At 38.6% G+C, this 23,728-nt stretch overlaps 1 protein-coding gene across 1 annotated transcript in view; it reads right to left on the bottom strand.

Annotated features, from left to right (window-relative positions):
• Positions 1–20,310, bottom strand: part of ARPP21 (cAMP regulated phosphoprotein 21) — a 134,120-nt gene extending 113,810 nt beyond the window's left edge. Inside the window, exon 1 of the mRNA XM_087915742.1 lies at positions 19,826–20,310. The gene's annotated coding sequence lies outside the window, so the exon portion shown is untranslated. The remainder of the gene's footprint in view (positions 1–19,825) is intronic.
• Between the last annotated feature and the right edge of the window lie 3,418 nt (positions 20,311–23,728).

Below are 23,728 nucleotides of genomic sequence, written 5' to 3'. Positions count from 1 at the left end.
CACTCCAGATTTTCTCCCAAGCATAATGCTGGCACCATTGGAGCAAAATCCTACTAATTTTTTTTCTAGGTAGTCTTAGTAAACCCAACATTATTTCTACAGATCTATACTTCCTACAGATAATCAGAGTTGGAAGGGACCTTGTAGGTCATCTAGTCCAACCCCCCACCCCCACCCAAGTGGGAGAACCACACCATTTCTGACAAATGGCAGTCCAATCTCTTCTTCAAAGTCTCAAGTGACGGTGCTCCCACACCTTCCGAGGGCAAGCTGTTCCATTGGTTAATTGCTCTTACTGTCAGAAAGTTTCTCCTTGTTTCCAGATTAATCTCTCATTGTTCAGTTTCCATCCATTATTCCTTGTCTGGCCTACAGGCACTTTAGAAAATAGCTTGACCCCTTCCACCCTGTGGCAGCCCCTCAAATATTGGAAGACCGCTATCATGTCTCACCTGGTCCTTCTCTTTACTAGACTAGCCAAGCCCAGTTCCTGCAACTGTTCGTTGTATGTTTTAGCCTCCAGTCCCCTAATCATCCTGGTTGCTCTTCTCTGTACTTTTTCTAGAGTCTCAACATCTTTTTTATAATGTGGTGAACAAAACTGGATGCAGTACTCTAGGTGTACTAAGGCTTTATAGAGTGGTATTACTAAGGCTTTATGGAGTGGTATTAGTACTTCCCTTGATCTTGACTGTATCCCTCTGTTAATACAACTTAGAATTACATTAGCCTTTTGGGCTGCTGCTGCACACTGCTGGCTCATATTTAGCTGGTTGTCCACTAAGACTCCAAGATCCCTCTCGCAGTTACTGCTATTGAGCCTGGTTTCACCCAGTCTATATGTGTACTTTTGGTTTTTCTTGCCTAAGTGTAGGACTTTACTTTTCTCTATATTGAATTTCATTTTATTAGATATGGCCCAGTGTTCTAGTCTGTCAAGATGTATCTGGATCTTGAGCCTATCTTCTTGGGTGTTAGCTATTCCTGCCAGCTTAGTATCATCTGCAAATTTGGTAAGTTTCCTTTCTATTCCTTCATCTAAGTTGTTAATGAAGATATTGAAGAGTACTGGGCCTAAAATGGAACCTTGTGGCACCCCACAGCTTACTTCCCTCCATGTAGACTTAGACCCATTAAGGACTACTCGTTGAGTACGGTTTGCCAGCCAGTTGCAAATCCATCTAGTGGTGGTGCTATCTATTCCACTTTTTTCTAATTTACTAAGAAGTAGATTGTGGTCTACTTTGTACGAATGCCTTGCTGAAATCTAAATATATTATGTCCACAGTATTTTGCTGGTCCACTAATTTAGTCACTGTGTTGAAGAATGAAATAAGATTGGTTTGGCATGATCTGTTTTTAACAAACCCATGCTGACTGCTAGTTATTACTTTACATGTTTCTAGATGTTGGCAGATCTGTTTTTTTGTCTTTTCCAGTATCTTCCCAGGTATTGATGTTAGGCTGATTGGTCTATAGTTTCCTGAATCTGTTTTTTTTTTTTCCTTTTGGGAACCACATCAGCTCTTTTCCAGTCCTCTAGTAGTTCCTCAGTGCTCCAGGATTTTTGAAAGATATGGTGCAGTGGTTCTGAGATGACCTCTGCCAGCTCCTTTAAAACTCTGGGATGTAATCCATCAGGCCCCGGTGATTTGTTTTCATCAAGATCAGACAGATGTTCTCTTACTACTTTTTTGCTTATTTTAACTTTTATTTCTGGTCTGTCTTTTACAGTTATGTTTTTGGTGGGTTGAGCTATAGCTTCTTTTTGAGTGAAGACAGATGCAAAGAATGAGTTAAGCAGTTCTGCTTTCCTTCTGTTGCCTGTTACTTCCTTGCCATCTTCTCTCTTTAGTGGACCGACTGTTTCCTTGATTTTTTTCTTGTTATTTATATGTTGGAAGAAACTTTTTTTATTATCTTTGACTTTTGTTGCAAGTCTTTGTTCGTTCTGAGCCTTTGCTATCCTGACTTCATCTTTGCATATTCTGGCTATCTGCTGATATTCTGCCTTAGTTGTATGTCCTTGTTTCCATTTTTTGTACTTGTCCTTTTTTCTTTCAATTTGCCAGAGAGATCTTTGTGTAGCCATGCTGGTTTCTTCTTGGATTTCTTGTTTTTCTTTCTCAGTGGTATTGTGCTGGTCTGGGCTTCTATGATCATGCTTTTTAGAGTTTCCAAGATTCTTGAGTTGTTTTCCCCTTTAGGATTTTCATTCATGGAATCTTTCCCAAGTTCTCTCTCAGTTTATTGAAATCAGCTCTTTTAAAATCCAAGACTCTGGGGTCATTATGTTCTGTTGCTTGTGTTTGTGTTATGTTGAATTCTAGTATGACATGGTCACTCTCACCCAAGGTTCCTGCAGTTTCAACTCCCTCTATCACTTCTCTGTTTGTAAGAACTAGTTTCTAAGAACTAGTCCCTCTAGTTTCACCCTCTACCTTTTGGACAACAAAGTTGTCAGCTCAGTTGGTTAGGAACTTATTTGATTTCTCACTTGGTGCAGAATTAGTTTTCCAATTGATATCAGGATAATTGAAGTGTCCCATTACTATTGTTGTGTGTTTCCTGCATATGTTTGTTAGTTGGCTGGCAAAAAGGACATCTATTTTTTCTGCTTGATTGGGTGGCCTATAATATACACCTATGGCCATGTCATTCTTTTTTTCTTTTATATTGACCCATATGCATTCTGGGAGGTTTTCATCTGGTTTCATGCATTTCTGTAGCAATATAGTGGTCCTTTAAATACAGTGCAATTCCACCTCCTCTTTTATGGGGTCTAGTTTTTTTGAATAGTTTGTATCCTTCTACCAGTATGTTCCAGTCATGGGTTTCATCCCACCAAGTTTCTGTTATTCCAACTATATCATATTTACTTTCATGTATTCGTAGTTCGAGTTCACCCTGCTTGTTCCCCAGACTTTGTGCATTTGTATATAGGCACTTGAGAGCTTTATATATCTTTATCTTTATGTATAGGCACTTGAGATCTTTGTATAACTGAAGAACATTCATCTCTGCATCTTGTTTTTCCAATTCAATTAACTCAACAAAAATTGTTGATGAAGTAACTGAATTGTCAACTTTTAAGAAAAGTATAACAATTGGTTTGCAAGATATCATTGAGGCTTCATCAATAATCAAACGTATTTTCAGATTTTTTTCAATAATTTTAGTCAATGATCATTTTCTAATTTTTTTGCAATGAAACCAACTATTTTCACTGCGATTTTATTTGTTTGTTTGTCAAACATGTACAAAATAGCAGGTATAGGTATAAACATAAACAAAAGAAATAAGTATAGATAAATGGAGAAAGTAAGACAAGGACAGTAGGCACACTGGTGCACGTCCCCTTTGTAGACCTCTTTGGAATGGGGTGAGATCCACGGTAGACCATTTGAGGTTGAAGCTGTGAGGATTTGAGGCTGTAACAATGGGGTCGGATAGAACAGGACCAGAGATTAAACAAATAAAGAAAATCTATAGATATTCACTTGACCATAAAATGTACAGAGAACAAGTAAAGGAATCAATGATAATCTGGGCTAGGAACCTTGGACATAGTATAAATTTAAGTGCTCTTGTGTGTTTACTAAAGTTTGTTCATTAGGGTTCAATACTCCAAAAGGATTTCAGTCTCAAAATTATCTCCATATTGTTGTCGATACTCAGAAATTGTTTTATTATAGTCACATTTGAATTACAGCATTTCCTTGCGCTTCAAAAAGAAAAAAGAAAAAAGGAAAAAGGAAATTGTGAATCTGGGTCTTCCAGGTTCGACTGTATGTACTTCAGCTTACTTTCACTGTCTCTCCATTGTTTGAGGTGCTCCTCTAACTCCTTCTGCATCAGGAAGAGGGTCTCAAGGGGCAACTAGCTTTTGGGGGTGTCACAGATCTTGACCAGCTCCATCCATGCGTCTGCATGATGGTGATACTGCCTTTCCCAATCCTCTCTGAAGCGTTTCACCACTGGTGAGGTAAGCTTCCTATGCTGTCTGAGGTCGTAGGCCTTCTGAGGTATCGCGGCTTCTCCAGAGGGTTGGACATCTAAAGGCAGTTGTTGAGAATCAGGCTCCATGTTTACATCAAAGGTGGGTGGAGGATTCAGGTCTTCTGGTACATCATAGACATCTGTCATGGCTGAGGAAGTTGCCATGCTTCAAATTGGGAAAGGAAAAATTCTGGAAAATTTTAGTGATTTTTTTGCAATTCCTTTTTATAATAGGGCATGCTGCAAGCAGGTGGCAGAAGGTAGAATTGCTGCTGGATTTAACATTTGAGCACGTAGGTGGCACTGCAGAGTCTGGGCGATGTATGGCTGCTTCTAGGGTGTGGTGTGAGCATGCTACACTAGAGGTTGCATCATGAAATCTGAGGACTAGAGGGCTGAACGCAGAAATATGCCTATAAGGGTCGCTTGCTTCACAAGGTGGCAGCAGACGGTCTGAAAGACGCTGTTGCTATGCCCATATGAGGTTGCAGTTACTCTTGGAACTTTTGAATTAAGTTGATTAAATGGTGCACAATAGTTTCATAATCACTCTGGTAAATATTTGAGAAATTGTGAAAAAGAATCACAAAAGGAGGGAAAAATTTTTTGTTGACCACGAGAAGGGGCAGTGGGCTGAAGAGAATGAGAGGGGAGAATTCTCTTGCTCATTCTGAAAGGAAAATAAAATGACTTCACTGTAAATTTCTTCTTGACCACCAGATGGAGCTGGTAGGTTGTAGGTAATCTTGGAATATTTGAAATAAATTGATTAAATGTTCACAATAATTTCAAAAGGGGTTATCAATGCAAACATTTATTGGAAACTCAGGGAGACTTTTCTTTGAGTACCAGATTCAGAAATCTTACAGAGTCCTGTTAAATTCCTCTTTGCAATCCAGACAGACTTCTGATCATCTGTGGGTGGATAGAAAAAGAAGGGGAGGGATTCTTCCAAGCAGCCAAACGGGCTTTGAAAGTTGAGCAGAGAAGAGGGGGGTGGGTTGGAAAGCTCTTTGTTTGTAGCATGTGGGGAACTCCAGCCCCTCCCACCATGCAAACAGCATGTAGAGAGTTTAGGACAAAGGGGTCTGAGGAGGTATTTTAATGACTGACTTCCTTTTGAAGCTTCTGGCAAGCTGGGTGTAGTCTTTGTGTCAGAAGGAAAAAAGGGAAGAAAAAGCAGATTGTTCTCAGTTGCTAAAGTTGTAGCAGGGCAGATGGTAAAATCTGGCTCCTCCTTTTGTTTTACAAATTGACTCTTCCAGTTGGGAGGTGTAATTTGAGACACAGCAAATCTTTCACTGATGAGAAAGGAGGGGAAGTTGCCCTTTCCTGGCTTGATGCGGAGACAAAGGAATCCTGCCTTAGTAACAGCCTTTGAAAGCCAGAGCATAGGATATTTGGAAAGTCTCTAGCATAAATGGAGAAGGGGTGGGTGGGTGGGTTACTGGTTCTCTTTGTTTGTATCATGTAGGGGAATTCCAACCCCTCCCACCTTCCAAACAGCATGCAGAAAGTTCCGTTGCTCCCAAAGAGAGAGAAAGGATGAGAGATGCAGATTCAGATCAACATCGCACATTCACTCCTGGCTTCAATATCACATTGCTTTACAACAAATCCAAAATTAATAAAATTTTGCTTTTCTGATGAGTTAGAATTCATCTTTCACTGTTCTGCCCCTTGCACAGAGCTAGATTTATAGCTGTGCAGATGCAGATAGTAACTCAACAAAGCTTCCATAACAAAGTTCATTTATTGGTACATCAGGTATCTTCATAAATCACATTTATGACAAAGTTCTTCTTTAATGACCAATCCTTTGTATGTCTGCCTTGTACGTGAAAGATGGTTATCTCCTAACCCATCTCGTAGCGATAGAAGGAAGATGCCGTGGGGTAGAGAGTTCAGACAAAGAATGAGGAAAACTCCCTTAACCCACCAAGGGTCAATTCAGTGACCAATCAGGATTATAGATGCAGCCATGTGAGATGAACTACATTTCCCAGGATACCTTTAACTACATTTACTATGATGCATTCCCTTAAGGGGACAGCTCACAATTCCTAAGTAACTATCCAACTCCCATAGACTGGCTGGGACAGCACATGGACTATGCTAATATATGTATGACGGGAAATTTCAATGGAATAATTAATGATCAGCTGGACTATAAAACGCAGAAATCAACAAAGAAAAATGGAAAGATTCTACCAAAATCTTTCTTTCGAATGATAGAAGAAGTAAACGTAAAAGATGCATGGAGAGAGAAAAATGTGGAAAACCAGCAATATACTTTTTACTCAAACAGACATACATCATGGTCTACAATAGACATGATATGAATGTCAGCAGAATTACTTGCCAACATATGAGAAATTGAAATAGAAACAAGCACTTGGGCAGATTACACCCCAATGACAATCATTTGGAAAGAACAAAAGAGGAGGTCTAGATGGACTTTAAATAATATGATATTAAAGGAAAAAGACTTTAAACAGAAAATAGAGAAATAATTGGTTTTCTTTTTTAAAGAAAATAGGATACATCTTTACAGAATCTCTGGGACACAATGAAGGCCTACACAAGAGGCCTGATAATAGACTGCACAAGGAAAAGAAACAGAAAACAGAAAAAGACTTTCAAAACATTGAAAAATGACTATAAAAGACTGGGAAAAGAATTACAGAAGTCCCCACACAAAAAAGACATTAAAATTAAAATGGGTATAACTAAACATAAAATGGGACTAATGGAAAAGGAGGAATTAGCACAAAAAATTAAAAATGCTAAACAAAATTATTTTGAAGATGCAAACAAACCAGGCAGATGGTTAGCCTACAAATTGAGAAAGGAAAGAAAATCAAGGATTAGTCAATTAATAAATGAAAAAGGACATGTATACTATGGAAATGAGGAGAAGAAAACGATTATACAAGATTACTATGGAAAATTGTATTATCAAGAGAATATCCAAGAAGAAAAGCTGAGCAATATTTACAGAAAGCGATTCTACCTTAAATACCCAAAGATATTGAAGCAATGCTAGAAGGAACATAACGATGATGGAATTAACAGAAGCTTTAAAAAAACAGAATGTTGGAAAAGCACCAGGTCCAGATGGATTGCCAGCGGAATTTTATAAGACTTTTCAGGAAATATTGAATCTTCACCTATTAAAAGTCATGAATGAAGTTATGTCAAAGAAGAGAATACCCAAAACATGGTCAGAAGCATATATTACACTTATATTGAAGGAAGACACAGACCCGCAGCAAGTTAAAAATTATAGACCTATATCCCTAATACACTCAGATTATAAAATCTTTGCTTTAATCTTGGCAGAAAGATTGAAAAGATATTTAAATAACTTTATCCATGCTGATCAAAATGGATTTCTGCCAAAGAAACAAATCAAAGACAATGTGGGAATAATTCTGGATACTTTGGAATACTATGAGGCACATCCTGAAAAGCAAATGGCGTTGATGTTTCTAGATGCACAAAAAGCCTTTGACAAGGTGAGTTGGCGATTCATCTTACTGCAATTGATACAAATGGGCTTTGGTAAAAAAATTATCCAAGCCATTGAAACGATATATCATAAACAAACTGCAGAGGTTATGGTAAATGGAGAATTAACAGAATTCATAGATATAAGAAAAGGGACAAGACAAGGTTGTCCACTGTCACCTCTGCTGTTTGTGTTAACATTGGAAGTGTTGAATAGGAATATTAGAGAAGAAAAAGAAACAAAAAGAATGAAAATTAAAAAGGAAGAGTATAAATTGCAAGCCTTTGCAGATTACCTGGTAATTATATTAGAGGACTCACTGGAAACAGCATCTAAATTAATAGAAAAGATAGAAGAATATGGAAAAGTAGCAGGTTTGAAAATAAACAAAGATAAAACAAAGATATTAACAAAGAATATGTTAGCAAGACGAAAGAAAGAGTTGGAAGAAGTTTTAGAAATACAGGTCACTAATAAGGTTAAGAATTTAAGGATATACATTACACCAAGATGCAGTACACTGAAGGAGGATAACTATTTTAAACTCAAACAGCAGATTGCAACAGATTTGGCAAAATGGGAAAAGTTACAACTATCATTGATTGGGAGATTATCCACAATTAAGATGAATGTATTGCCTAGAATTTTATATTTATTCCAGACAATTCCAATTCGACTAGGGAAAGAGTTTTTTGAAGACTTAAATTAGAATTGTGCTGAAATATATTTGGCAGGGTAAGAAAGCAAGAATAAAACTTAAACTGTTATAAGATGCAAGAACAAGAGGAGGGTTTGCCTTGCCCAACTGGGAGTTATATTATCAAGCGACAAATCTGATGTGGGTAAAGGAATGGATAACATTAAGGAACAGTAGATTATTGACTTTAGAAGGACATGACTTGCTGCTGGGGTGGCATGCCTTCCTCGGGTATAAGGGAACTAAAACACAGGAGTATTTTAGAAGACATTACATTAGAGAGGCACTGTTTTTGAACTGGGAGAAGATAAAAAGACAATACTACTTAAAAATTCCATTATGGATTGAAGCTTTTTCTTATCCAATAATATATAAAAAGGAACAAACAGTTAGATATGGTGAGATATTGAATGAAAAGGATGAACTTAAATTTATGCAAGCATTGGAAGAACAAGGTGTAAAAATGAATTGGTTTTCATATTTGCAAATACAATCTAGATTTGATAATGATTTCAAAACAGAAGGTATTTATGATAAGTTGACTGATTTAAATAAAATTCTGATGGGTACTGATGAAAAGGTAATTTTAAAAATCTATGGACATTTATTAGAATTTAAGTTGGAGGAAGAACAAGTTAAAGAAACGGTGATTGCTTGGGGGAGAAATTTTGGATATGGGATTGATTTAGAGAAATGGCAAAAATTGTGGTCTCAATGTCAACTGCATATAAAGAAAATTTGTATAAGACGTTTTACAGATGGCACCTACCCCTGTCGAGAATTGCAAAAATGTTTAAGAACAAATGTTGGAAATGTCTGGTTCATATTGCCATATGTGGTGGACATGCTCGGATGCAAAAAGATATTGGACTAAAATCCACACATGGTTGGAAAAAATGATAAAACAATACATAGACTTTAAACCAGAGATCTTTTGGGGGAGAATTATACTGGAAATATATAATAAAGAGCTGAAATATTTGATTGTAAATGTTTTGACAGTGGCTAGAATTGTATTTGCTAAGAATTGGAAAAATGAAAAAATACCTATGCAGGAAGAAGTTATTAAGAAAATTATGGATTGTGCTGAAATGAGTAAATTGACATTTGAAATTAGAGAGCAAGAAGATAAGCAATTTTATTTGATATGGGATTTGTTTTATCAATGGTTGGACAAAAAGACATGGTAATGTAATAGATTAAATAATTTTGTAATGGAAGTTCAATAGATTGATACAGAATATAACACAGACATATATAACCATTGGATGAAAGTACAATATAAATTTCAAAATAAAAAGGGCATTAGTGCTTACCTGATACGCCCGTTCTCTTTGAGCTGTGAAGAGCATCCAGGATTGGGAGGTGCTTCAGTCTCTGCATTCGTAAGCTGAGCTTGAATTGAGGAATGCTCCTCCTCCTCCACGTGACTCCACCGTAGCATTCCCCAGTTTTGCGAAGACGAGAGGAAAAAAAGGTGCTCTCATCCCTACTACCTAAAAAGGGGTTCCTTGGCCGAAACTAGGTCCCACCAGGTGGAAAAAAAGGGGTGGGGCTGGATGCTCTTCGCAGCTCAAAGAGAACGGGCGTATTAGGTAAGCACCAATGCCCTTTCTCCTATGAGCTGCTACGAGCATCCAGGAATGGGACATACCAAAGCTTGGCCTGTCCTATAGGAGGGACTCCGTCTGGTCCGGAATCTCCTCAGGGTCCCTAAGGACCCATTGCAAAACCTGTATGCTAAATGAAGCCTCTGCAGATGCAAACACGTCGATCTTATAGTGTCTGATGAAAGGAGATGGGGAGGCCCAAGTCGCCGCCTGGCAAATTTCGATTATTGGTGCCTGGGTGGCCCAAGCTGCCAAAGTTGCTCCACTCCTAGTTGAATGCGCAGTTATGCCTCTGGGCACCTGCAGGGCCTGGGACTGATAAGACTTAGCTATAGCCGCTCTGATCCAACAGCCTACAGTGGATGGTGACACCCTATGACCCTGTGTTTTGGGTTGAAAGGAGAGGAATAAGGCCTCCGATTTTCTGAAGGGTTCTGTGCGCTTGATGTAGATTCGCAGAGCGTGCCTGACATCAAGTTTATGCCATTGCCTTTCCCTTTCCTGTGATGGCCTGGGACAAAAGTTGGGAAGGATGAGCTCTTGGGCTCTATGGAAGGCTGAATTTACCTTAGGCAAGAACGTGGGATCAGGACAGAGGATTACCTGATCTGCATGAAAAACACAGAGGTCCTGTCTGACAGACAGGGCTGCTATTTCTGATATGCGCCTAGCGGATGTGATGGCTACAAGGAAAACTATCTTATATGTCAAAAATTGGAGGCTTGCCTCCCTTAAAGGTTTGAAGGGTTGTTTGGTGAGAGAGAGGAGGACTTTGTTAAGGTCCCGGATGGGGTAACGGTGTACTGCTGGAGGGCGTAAGTAAGTGGTCCCTCTGAGAAAAGCCCTTATGTGTGTGTGATGGGAGAGGGAACTGAAACCCTCGCAGGAAAGAACTGATGACAGTGCAGCTACCTGTCATTTCAGTGTATTGGGAGACAGTCCCTTGTCAAGTCCCTCCTGAAGGAATTCTAAAATTTGAGTGACAGAGGGGGAAACTGGGTTAATTTGAAATTTGCTGCACCATCTACAGAAAATGGCCCATGTGGCATTGTAAATTCGGATAGTTGAGGGCCATCTGGCAGCTAGGATGGTGTCAATGACCTTGTTGGAGAGCATTTCGTTCCTCAAACTGCTCCGCTCAACCTCCAGACGGTTAGTTGAAACCATTGAGGTTCCAGGTGTCAGAGGGGTCCCTGAGATAGGTGGAATCCTCCAGGGAGGGGCCACTGAGAGAGTGCGGAGGTCCACAAACCACGGCCGTTTGGACCAGTGAGGAGCAACTAGGAGCAATTCCGCTTTCTCGTGGAGCAACTTCTGAATAACCTTGGGTACAAGAGCTAGAGGGGGGAATGCGTACAGGAGCCCTGTGGGCCATGGGCAGCGGAGCACATTGTAATTCTCCGCCCCTTGGGACAGGTACCTTGAGAAGAATCTCGGGAGCTGGGCATTGAGAGGGGAGGCAAATAGGTCTACCACCGGTTGTCCGAATATCCTTGCTGCTTCTTTGAACAGGGAAGGGTGGAGGCGCCACTCTGACTGGTCTATAGTGGCCCTGCTTAACCAGTCTGCTTGAGTATTTGACAGGCCCAATATGTGCTCTGTCTTGATGGACAGGAGGTTGTTCTCCACCCCGCGACACAGGCGCTCGGCTTCCCTCATTAATTGTATTGATTGTGTGCCCCCATTTGTTGATGTGGACCTTGGCTGTCACGTTGTCTGTTAAAATGAGGATGTGCTGCCCACGTACCTGGGGGAGGAAGCTGCGCAAGGGGGTGCACGGTGCGAAGCTCCAGACAATTGATGCTGCATGCCTGTTCTATTGCAGACCATCTGCCCTGGGATGTGAGTGACTGGGCGTGGGCGCCCCATCCATATAGACTGGCATCTGTGGTGATAGTCAATCTTTGAGGCTCTTTGAAGAAGCAGCCTTTGTTGATGACCAGTTTGGCTCACCAGAGAAGGGACGTGAGGACCTTGGGAGGTAACCTGACCATGAGTTTGAAACTGCTTCTGCTGGATCTCTGGTATGGGAGCAGGAACCACTGGAGGGACCTGGTGTGAAGACGGGCCCAGAGAACAATAGAAATGCAAGATATCATTTTTCCCAATAGTTTGGACAACTCCAGGAGGGGTACCTTCCTACGGTGCCTGATTTCCCTAGCCAGTTTTTGAATACTAAGTAGCCTATCTGAAGATAGGTAGACTTTGCCCTCCACTGTGTCAATGACTGCCCCTAAGTGAGTTATTCGGGTAGATGGGATAATTGGCTCTTCTTCCAATTTATGAGAAAGCCATGTTCCTGGAGAGATGTCAAGGTAACCTGTGTGTCCCTCACTGGGTAGAGGGGGACAGGATTAGAATATCATCCAGGTAACTTTGGAGACCAATGGGAATATTCCTGAGGTGAGCAGCCAGTGCTGCCAGGAGGCCTGTCCAAAGGGAAGGGCCACATATTTGAAGTGGTGATTGTTATAGCAGAACCTTAAGAATTTGTAATGGGAAGGCCAAATTGCAATGTGTAAGTACGCTTCCGTTAAGTCTATGGACGTGAGCACATCCCCGTGTCTGATGCCCAGGAGTATCGACTGCAAGGTATGCATCTTGAATTTCCGGTATGTTAGGAAGCGGTTAAGTCATTTTAAATCTAAGATCACTCTCCACCCCCACCCCCCAGGTGTTTTGGTACAACAAAGAGGTGGGAGTAAAAATCCCGACCTCGTTGCTTGGACGGTACTGGTTGAATGGCTCTTAAGTTTAGGAGATGCTGGATTACAGAGTCCATAGACTATGCTTGACCGGGTCTCTGAAAAGGGGGGATGACATAAAGAAATTTGGGGGAGTGGATTGGAACTTGAGGGCAAGCCCAAATCTAATGGTGTCCCTGACCCAAGAGTCAGAGGTGGAGGAATCCCATTGACTAGCGAATGATTTGAGACGTCCACCAATGGGGAGAGTGTCCTTTGATCTATCTCAGATGTCAGAAGGGCCTACTACCAGCTCCCCGAAAGGGCCTCTTATATTGACTGCCCCTCCGGCTCCTGTCTCCCGAGTCGGCTCTATCCTGGGGTTGACCTGACCTGAACGATGGGGGCCTCTGATATCTGGGGGAGAAGGGAGCCTGATAGAAGGGCCAAAAGGAATTCCTCCAAAAGGGCTGAGAAGTTCTGAAGTCTGGCCTTCGTGTGAGGGAAGGCAGGAATTTTTTCTTACTACGGATCTCCATCAGTAGGGGGTCTAGGGAAGGGCCAAATAGTTTGTTTCCTACTATGGGGGAGGAAGCCAGCTTGGCTTTGTTCTTAAAGTCTGCTTGCCAGTGCCTCAGCCATAGTAGACGGCGGGCTGAGATGTGGGAGGAGATTGCCCTTGCAGAAAATTTAATGGCGTGGTAAGTGGCATCAGCCGAAAATTTGGCAGCCACAGTGAGCTTGGCAATGTCCTGGTGTGCCCTGATGTTGGATGAGGGGACGTGTTGTTTGAGCTGACGGAGCCATCTAATGGATGACCTTGTAAAAAAGGATGCAGCTGTAGCCGATCTGATGGCCCAGGCATCCGACTGATGAGCCCTGCACAGGGCCAGCTTGGCCCACTTTTCTTCTGGCTTCAGGACTTCCAGCGCATCAGTCAGAGTTGAGGAGGATGCCAGGCCCACTATGGGCTTGTCTACCTCAGGGGTGCTTAACAATTTTGAGAATTCCGGATCCAAATTAAAGTATTTTTTGTCTTGACTAGAGGGGGCTGGGGACACCAGTGTAGACGCTAGTTGCTTTCACACTAGGTCAGCAAAGATGGGTGGAGCTGGGATAGCCTCGGCCTCCACAACGGGCTGGTTAAAAATGAGATCCTCTGGCTCCTCCGTTGAAGGGGCGGGGAGGTCTGTTGATGGTTGCTTAGTTAGACCTGAAATGTTCTTGGTCTTGAATAACAAGGATTTGAACAGGTGGGGCTTGAATAAGCCTGCAAAGGTGGGCTGGTCAGGGGTGAGCCCCTCATCCTCGAGATCTTGAATTTCCAATTTAACCCTCACTCGCAGCAGAGAAACTTAGAAAGAACACAAAATGGAGCATTGCCACGAGGTGACTTTGAAAATGGCATCCGCCAGTCACTCGAGCGATCGGCGCACCACTCAGCGGCAGTTTCCCACCAAGGAAAGCGAAGCCGAGGCTCTGTTTGAAGAGGTGGCTAAGGAAAGGAGGAATTAGCCTTTCTGCTTTCAAAAAATGGCATTTGAGGGTGGGGGGGAATCAGCAGTACGACTCAGGATGGAGCAATATGTGCCGCTATAGAAACGAAAGGAAAAAATGGAACAAAACGAAGCGGCAGGGAAAAAGGAGGCAGAATAGGGTTTTTTGTTTTGGGTTTCTTTTGGTTGGGGTAGTGCGAAGCCGCTACTGACCCACTTCAATGCCTCCCATGGGGGCGCAGCTGCGCTTCCCCTAGGTGGATAGAGTGCCCAATAGAACAATTGCGCAGAGGCTAAGGAGAGGTAATAAATCAAACCTGGTAAGGACTGTATGAATCGAGAGAATTTCTGCTTCGGCCAAGGAGCTAGCAAAGAAACATCCTGTCTCGCACGAGGCTGAGCAAGAACTGGGGAACGCTATGGTGGAGTCACGTGGAGGAGGAGCATTCCTCAATTCAAGCTCAGCCTACGAATGCAGAGACTGAAGCACCTCCCAATCCTGGATGCTCGTAGCAGCTCATAGGAGAATCTGAAATACCTCACATAAAATGATGGAATAAATAGTTTAGTCATGGATGATTAATAACTGATAAATATATAAGTATATGTTGGTTTGACAATGTGAAAATTTCTATAAACTGTAGTAATGACTATGAAAGAATAGCACAAAAGATTTGTAACCAACTGACACACTGTATGTACATAAAATGGAAGGTGGTTTTATGTTTTTATGTTTTGTTTGTATATGTTTGTCTTAAAAATAAAACCGTTTATATAAAATAATTATATACAATTTTGTGCGAATACATACATTTAATCTATAATTGGCTTATCTTTAATTCTTTCATTTTCTATCTGTCTTGATTTGATCCAATTATACAATTTTTTGGTCACAATCTTTCATACACAATTTTGCTTTTTAAAATTAAAGAAAAAATTGTGTATAATCTCAGAAAAGATTAACTTTACTGGAAACGCATTTAAGTACTTGAAGTCTATTGATTGTACCTTACTATATTCCAACTCTCCAATGCCACGCTTTCAATTATGCATAGATAAACCCATTGTAATCTATGACTCGTTTTCCCACATATAAAATATGAGCAGGCTTGTACTAGCAATGATAAATTCATCGATGCTAAAAAATTAGATGTAATTGAACAACTTAAAATTGCATCAAGTGAGAAATTATAAATTAAAAGATATAATACTTTCTGTAGAAGTTATCATTTAGGATACACATATTTCCCAAATTGCTATATTTTAAAAAAGTATACTTACAGAATTTTATATAAAATCTTCAACCAATTAATAAGATCAAACTTTTTTTTCAAGTTTATAATACTCTTTTCATATTTTTACAAAAGTGTTTAAACTAAATGAACCAACATTTCATAAACATTAATAATTTCTTGCAATCTAGTTTTTTTCCAATAACACGGTATTTTCAGAAGTAAATAATATTTTAAAAGTGTACCAAAGGTTCCCATTCAAAAACACTGATTTATTTATATTATTTGGTTTTCACATCCTTATTTCTTATGCTGCAAACATTCAAAGCATTTTAACTGGGCCCAAATGAAAAATGGTGAAGTCCATTTTAAAAAGTGAACCAGGTTTATTGCTACACACAGAATCTTAAGTTTCCAGATGCATGAATTGCTCATTTTAAATCATTATAATTTCATATTTACTTTTTCATAAAAATATTAAAATTGTATATACACAAAGAAAACTATCCTATTGAGAGTAATGTGTCTTATTAAGTAAAATAATTATAAGGATGGTAACTAATAGGATGTTATAATTACTTGCACTTATAGTTTCTAAATGGTTTCATAGGCTGTATATTTATATAAATACCTAGCTAACATTCTTCCAAAAAATCAATTGGAGTGGTATGTATCTGAGCCAACAATATTTCTCCTCTATTATGTAGATCTTTATTTTAGGACACTTACTTCTTTGGCATGTAAATGTTGTATGACCGATCGCATGTTAAAAAATAGAATACTCTTTCTGTGCAAATTATTTCTAAGACTATTCTTTATATGCATATGCATATATTTTAAAGAATTAAACTAAGCTTTTGACCAAAATTGCTACTGATCAATGGAAAATATACAATTTGATACTTTAGGCTGTCAGGGTTCCAGAAAAACCCAACTCCAATTAAAAATTCCAAGATTCTTTTCATATTTTTACAAAAGTGTTTAAACTAAATGAACCAACATTTCATAAACATTAATAATTTCTTGCAATCCAGTTTTTTTCCAATAACACGGTATTTACTCAAAGTTTCTTTTTGTTAGAGTAGGTATACTGGCACATCTGAGAAAATCCGAATCTGAGAGTTCCAGGTTTTTCCCTTAGTAATTCAAAATTCAAAACCCAACCCCTGCACCCATTAGTCCATTACATGGTCCAATCACCAACCATCCCAATTTGGGACATCCCTTCAACCACTCTTCCTCCAGGTGCAGAAATAACATAACCTTGACCAAAAAGAGGAATGTTATTATGTCTAATTACCAACACTCTAAAATTTTCCCCTCTTGTTTTCCCAGGCACAGGAATGTGGCAGCATGGAAGCTTCTGTTTCTAATATGGCTTCCAGAGCTGACATAGGAGTAAATCAGGTTCTACAATCAGTGAGAAAAAACTGCTGTAAGTTCCATTTGATGACTGAATTTACCACTTAAATTGGTTTAGTGTTTTCATGTACACACAATATAAACTGCAAGCAGATATGTATTTCAATGGTCAGTTATCCATTCAATATATTCTAGGAAATATGACATACCCATTTTCTTGGATTTTGGAACTTAGACTTTGATGCCATTTGAGTTCCAAACTCAGAACATCCACATTTTATTTTTCATATCTGATAGTTTGTCCTCCATTATATAAATATAACATTATGTTAGTTAATACCAGGATCTTTCTTGAACTTTACAGGATTACATTTTTTCCATGAAGATAGGACTCACATACAAAAATAACCAATTCTTTATATAATTCAAATGGCAAATTCTTTTAAAGATATATTCATTATGGCTTTTTTTTCTGGAAAATAATCATTTGAAAAGATAAATTGGGAAGAACAAATTCCACTGTCTGTTTTAAATAGTTGTATCTTTGATCAGTTTCACCAGGTTTTCTATATATCTTAATATATTCAGAGTTCAGACCAACTTTATAATACGCACAGTACCATACTTGTGCGTTCACAAAAGCAAAATAATATCCTTCTATGTGAAAGACATTACTTTCTTTTTAAAAAAATATTTTAATTATAAGATTACAATATGGTGCACCGATCTAGCATTACAATTGTTATACATATATACATTTTACTTCATCATTTATAATCTCATTTGATATATTGTTTACTAATTATTCTAATCATCATAGCTACTAATGTTCTGACCTTGCCTTCTTCTAGGTAACCATTGATAAAATTTATTCCATGTTTCATAGTATTTAGATTCTCCTTTGAAAGACATTACTTTCAAGTATGTGAATTGAATCTAAGAAATTTGCTTGAGCAATTAAATTTTATTTGGATCGCTTACATTAAGCTAATTAAACAAGCATGCAGAATTCAAGATGCTATTTTAAATTATTAACAAATAATAACTAAGGATTTTATATTCATACATAATCCATTTTAATAAATTTATAGGGGTATTATTTTACCAATTAATATCATTAGTTGTTGGCTGCTGTTTTCTGCAAATATCAAAATGATGAATGATATAAACTGAGTAATTTGTAATACTACATGCATATAATACATCATTCATACTTTTTATTTAAATATCAGGCATTTCTTTCACACTTAAAACACAGTCATTCACAAATGTTTATTTTATTATTTAACAAAGCCATTTTATAACATTTTATTAGTTCATACTCAAGAAATAATAAATTTTACAACTTAAATTGTTTTATAGTATAAAACTAATATATATATTTTAGAAGACTCTGACTTTTTTTATATTTATATTTTCTTCAAGTTCAAAACTTCTTTCATTTAGTTCTTATGCAGCTTCCTTGCTCCCAGCAAAGATTTATTTGAAAGATATATAAAATACCTAGCCGTTATTTTAACACTATACATCATATACTGTAGTAGAATTTAAATAATGATTCTCTATGTTCCACAGACAGCTTTTACCTGGGGTTTTTTCAGTAGCCATAGCCAATCTTCACTCTCCTCTTCCATTATGCTTCTTTAGGGCAGACTGAGATGCTTCATTAAGTAGCATTACAAAGAGAACACACCCTAAGTCAGAAGTAGAACATGCTCTGACAGTGCTAATGCTATAGTTATCAAGTTAATGGTTGGAAACAGAGTGAAGACAATGAAAAATTAATAATTTGCAAACCTAATTTGGTACACTATCTTGCCTTAAAAACAGTATGTAGTTTATTTTTTGAATGATGAAGTTAGAAACTAATTTGAATGAAACATATTACTAAAAATATAAAACACCAATATTATTCTTACAGTTTATCAGTTGTATTTTTAAGCAATGGATAAGCAGTAGTTAAGCTGTTCTAAATGGACATAAAAATAACATATTTGCTCTCCAACTTTTAAAAAAATGGTCAGATAGAGTTACATCAAATAAAAAGACAAAAACACTTTAAGGATATGTTGTTTAGCTTATATCAGTTAGCCTAGCTTAGTTGGATAAGTTCTCAGCATGAACTTAGATACATGGGAGGCAACAAAATGAACCCATGCTTTATTTATAAACAAAGCATCTGACATAATTTAGACTCTCCGAACAAATGTATAGCATGACAGCAATGAAGGAATTGCAAGCAATGAACACAGTAGACAGCCTGCTAATTTCAAATACCTAAATGAGATGCAGAAAGCGTCACTTCCACAACATCATAAGGATGCTAACCCAAATATACTACTTCTTATCATATCAAAACACTATCAGTAATAGGGTTATCTGACAAACAATATGTGTTGTTTTATTATATTTTTGTCTATTTTAAGTAAATGATTCACTGACTTTTTTGGCATTTTAAGCAACATTCAGAAGCAGTGAGGAAAAAATGTAATAATCACAACAATAATCATGCTAGGAAATATTTCTATCCACTTTAATGTTAAAGGAATTATTTGAAATTTTCCTACCTGTAATTTCAGAAGTTATGGTAAAATAGAGGTATCAAATTTAACTTCAAATGTTAAAGAAAAATTCAACACTACTATATATTGAATCTTAACTGCAAGCAGTTCAGGATGATAGACACTTATTTCCATATCATTTTCCTGTCTGCCAGATAGTTTGAATGTTGTTCCTAAGTTATCTATCTTCTATTATTTACGATAGAACGACCATAGATGGATAAAGTACCTTACACGCAAGATAAAGATCTGGTAGCAATGAGCCTGGAGATATGTGGTGCAGAATCTTTGGTTCAGCTAGCAAACTTTTTATCCCTTTTTCTATTTTTTTTTAAATCAGTTTTGAAACGTACATATTTGAATTAAGACATCTAAATAATAGACACATCTTTCAAAATGAAACACCGAAGTACTCTGAACATTCAAGGAACAGTAATGTACTGCTACTTCAAAGCCCTTAGGTTATGACATAAAACAGTGCGCCAGCCATAGATTCAGTTCACAAGCCTCTTTTCCCTCATGTGTCAGACGATCCATCTTGAGCTAACCAAATCGAAACACGCAGACCTAGGAAATGATTTCAAACACAGGACAAGAAAGCATAGGCTGTTACAAATGGTACAGAAACATAAAACGCGGCAGGCTGTTGGGGTGGGAAGTGTCTTGGTTTTACCTTGAGTGATCACACTGGATATGGCCACAGCGTCTTGATGAAATTTGAGCTGCTTTAGCTGCAGACAAGGGTTCTCTTACAATAGGCTTGTTTTCCTGTAAAGCATGGTCTACTCCTACCTCCTTTTTCCTCCTGAGTTGCAAGGTCGTTATTACCGGACACTCGGCGCTCTTCGGGGCTGGTGTCTTACTGTACGCCACTTTGTACCAGTATACGCTCCTCCCTTCTTCTGCTGCAGGGCTATGTTTCTGATTGTTATGAAGATTACAATATTCTCTCCCTGTGCTTTCTTCAGATTTCTCTAGTAGCGCTTATTGTCTCTTCCTAGATCCCACCAAGCCGCCCGGTTCATCTGTTCCCTCTCAAAGCTTTTTCTTGGTCCTCAGCTTTGGCTTCTTCGATCCTCGCAAAATCTCCCCTCTGCTCCTCTCACCCCACCCGCCTCCTCATCGCTATGCTTTGTCTCTATTTCTGTCCGCTTTCCACCGTCTAGCCTAACCCTTTCGCAGTACATGGCTCGTTTCCCTTCTAACGCTTTGTTTCTATCACTGCTTGCGTGCTCCGCTGTAGCTCTTCTACCTCTCCTTCAGCCTCGCCTCTCCCCGCCCACACGGCGGACTAGAGACAATATGCTCGTCGCTCTCCCACATCGCCGGCCCCGCACTCTTTGCTCTCAGCGCCTCTGGCGCGTCCACTCATCCTGCTAGAACAACGATAGCGATGAGTAGCGAACTGACTCCACCGCTATTGGGATGGACGGACGGAAGGATATCCTTCCTTTTTGTAAATTACACAATCGGAAGTCAACATGGCAAAGCTAGCTCTCCTGCTTGCCTGTCTGCCTCGTTTTCTCTTCTCCCATTCCACAAATTTATTTTATTTTATTTACTTATTTATTTGATTTGTCAATCGCTTACAAGATAATAGGTATAAGTATGTACATAGTTATGAATACATGAGATGGGTACATATAAGAAAAATAAAAGAAACAATAGGACAGGGACGGTAGGCACGTTGGTGCACTTATGCACGCCTCCTACAGACCTCTTAGGAAAGGGGTGGGGTCAATAGTAGACAGTCTAAGGTTAAAGTTTTTGGGGTTTGGGGAGGAAACCACAGAGTCAAGTAGAGTATTCCAGACATTGACCACTCTGTGGCTGAAGTTGTATTTCCTGCAATCAAGTTTGGTGTGGTTAACCTTGAGTTTGTGCTCTTGTGTTGTTATGGTTGAAGCTGAAGTATTCATTGACAGGTAAGTCATTGCAATGTATGATTTTATATACCATACTTAAATCAGATCGAAGATGGCATAATTCAAGATTTTCTAGGTCTAGAATTTCAAGTCTGGTGGCATAAGATATTCTACAACAAGTAGAGGAGCAGAGAACTCTTGTGAAATATTTCTGGACTTTCTCAATTGTGCTAATATCAGATACGTAATGTGGGTTCCAGACTGATGAGCTGTATTCGAGTATTGGTCTAGCAAATGTTTTGTATGCTCTGGTTAGTAGTGTGATATTACCAGAGAAAAAGCTACGTAGGCAGGTTAACAACTCTTAGTGCCTTTTTGGCTATGTAGTTGCAGTGGGCTCTAGCACTTAGATCATTAGAGGTGAGTATTCCAAGGTCCTTTACAGAGCTTGGATCATCAACAAGGTCTCTTCTACTGGAATATTAAAATAGATTTTTTATTTTAAATGTATTTCTTCTTCCATTTGCTTTTCCATATTTTCCCCCAAATAAAATTACATTGCATTTCATTTGATTCACCTGAATTTTTATACAAGTGTGGTGGGAGAGAGTCATTTATTTTCATTGGGAAAAATTATATTTTCTAATGTTGGAAGAATTATCCTTCTGGGTTCAATTCCAAGTGGGGAAAAAGGCCCTGGAAACATGGAGGCTATTTGGAAAGATGGTTTAATGGTGGACAGGACCACATGGCTTGGAGCTCCAAAGTGAAAAGGATGATCCCATGCTTCAAGATGTTGAGTGAAGAAGGACTGAGATGCTGAGAGACCCTTAGTTATATACCCTCTGTTGGGCCCTACCTTAGTGTTTCCTGTTCCTGTGTAAGAAATGTATCCCATTGGCTGTCGGGGGTGGGGGTCTTGGCTAACTTTGTAGGCTTTGTCTGGACCACATGGCTTCACCTGAGTGTTGGCTGATGCAATCTTCCCAGGCCAGGTGGTGAGATGGATTTGGTTTTATTTTGTTTTGTTTAGCCTTTGTTATGTAAAATATTCTGGCCTAGGCCTTAATGGCCCACTCATTAACAAAGGTGGATGTGAGCTTCTGCTTCTGAGGTGAGTTTCTGCTTCTGAGTTTCTACTCTTTTTAGGGGAAATATTCTGCCTTTTCAATATTTCCTAAACTAATATTTCATTTTTCTAGGAGAGGAGCAGGTGCTAACTTTCTACACTAATAATAACTATTTTAGATTCACAATTTTGTTTTAAAAGATAACAGTCACATATTAAAACACTTGAGTTCTATGGCATTGTTTGGACTGAATCTGAGAGATTCAAGATATTTGGTCTTTCAAATGATAAATAAACATCAAATAATCTTTGAGAGAGAAGTTCAGGAGTAATGCAGTTCTATAGTGAATTTAGTCTTAAATTTGTCTTGCAATTCAATCTTTTCATGAGGTAACCTAGAAGAAAGTTGTATTACTGCTGTTTATATACGCTAACTTTACCAAACCATCAATTTAGAAAAAAATATAATTGATTTATTTTTGCAACTCACAAATATATCATTTTTTTACTCAACTGAATACTTTGGGTATGCTCATTCTGTAACCATTCAAAGGAAGGCTTTCACCTCCTTTTCTAGTAGATATTTATATGTAGCAAAATAATAGCTATGCTATGCTATAATAGCCATATCTAGATAACCTTATCTAATTGCTAAGGATCATTTACAGCAAACCCAGTAAACCAGCTCCTGGAAGAACATATGTTGTAGTGAATGTCCTGTCACATCCTACCACACCAAACTGAAAGGAGATAGAATTAATAATTATGGTTATTGTAATTCAGCAATTTCATCATATTAAATGAAAGCAAGCATAAAATACAAAGATAGTTTTCTTCCCTTTTGCTGAAATTATAACATTAAAAAAGTTTACAAAAATTGGATCTTGTTAAATTGTTTATTCATGTATGATTTATGGGATAGAGCTGTGATGGCAAACCTATGACAGCATGCCACAGGTGGCACATAGTCATTTGTGCGGGCATGCAAGCCCCAGCCAAACTTATTTGCACTGTAGATGCACGCGCCTCCCAGCTGATTTTCGGCCCATTTGAGGCCTTTTTTGTCCTCCCGGAGGCTCCAGGGAAGCATCTGCAACCATGGGAGGTTGAAGAATGGGCCTGTTTCAGCACTTCTGGTATATTTCTTAATCTAACATATACATATATATATATATATTTATACAGATATATACAACATTGATTATTACTTTCCCATTTTTGCTATCAATTGACTCCTTTGCATCTTCTTCCTAACCACTCATACAAAGGTTCCATATCTTATTGTACTCTATTTCTTCTTTATCTTTTAATATCATTGTTAGCCTGTCCATTTCAGCGCATTCAAGGATCTTATTATTGCTGCCTCAGAGGGAATGGTATCCTGTTTCCAATTTTGAGCAAATGAGATCCTGGCAGCAGTTACTATATGAAGTATGATGTATTGGAGGTTCCTGCTAACATTAGGTCATATTATACTTAATAAAAACAGTTCTGGTTTTAATTCAATTCTTTGTCTCATTATTTCTTTCAACCATGTTTGAATTTTAAGCCAATACTTCCAGGCTTGGGGACAGGTCCACCACATATGAAAATATGTTCCTTGGCTGTGGTTACATCTCCAACATTTTGCTGATGTATTGGG

This window comes from Pseudonaja textilis, chromosome Z (assembly GCF_049901715.1).
Source record: "Pseudonaja textilis isolate UNSWEBS1 chromosome Z, rPseTex1.2, whole genome shotgun sequence".
Taxonomy (NCBI): domain Eukaryota; kingdom Metazoa; phylum Chordata; class Lepidosauria; order Squamata; family Elapidae; genus Pseudonaja; species Pseudonaja textilis.
Note: the sequence above shows the minus strand (reverse complement) of the source record. Positions and strands in the feature narration are given on the sequence as shown.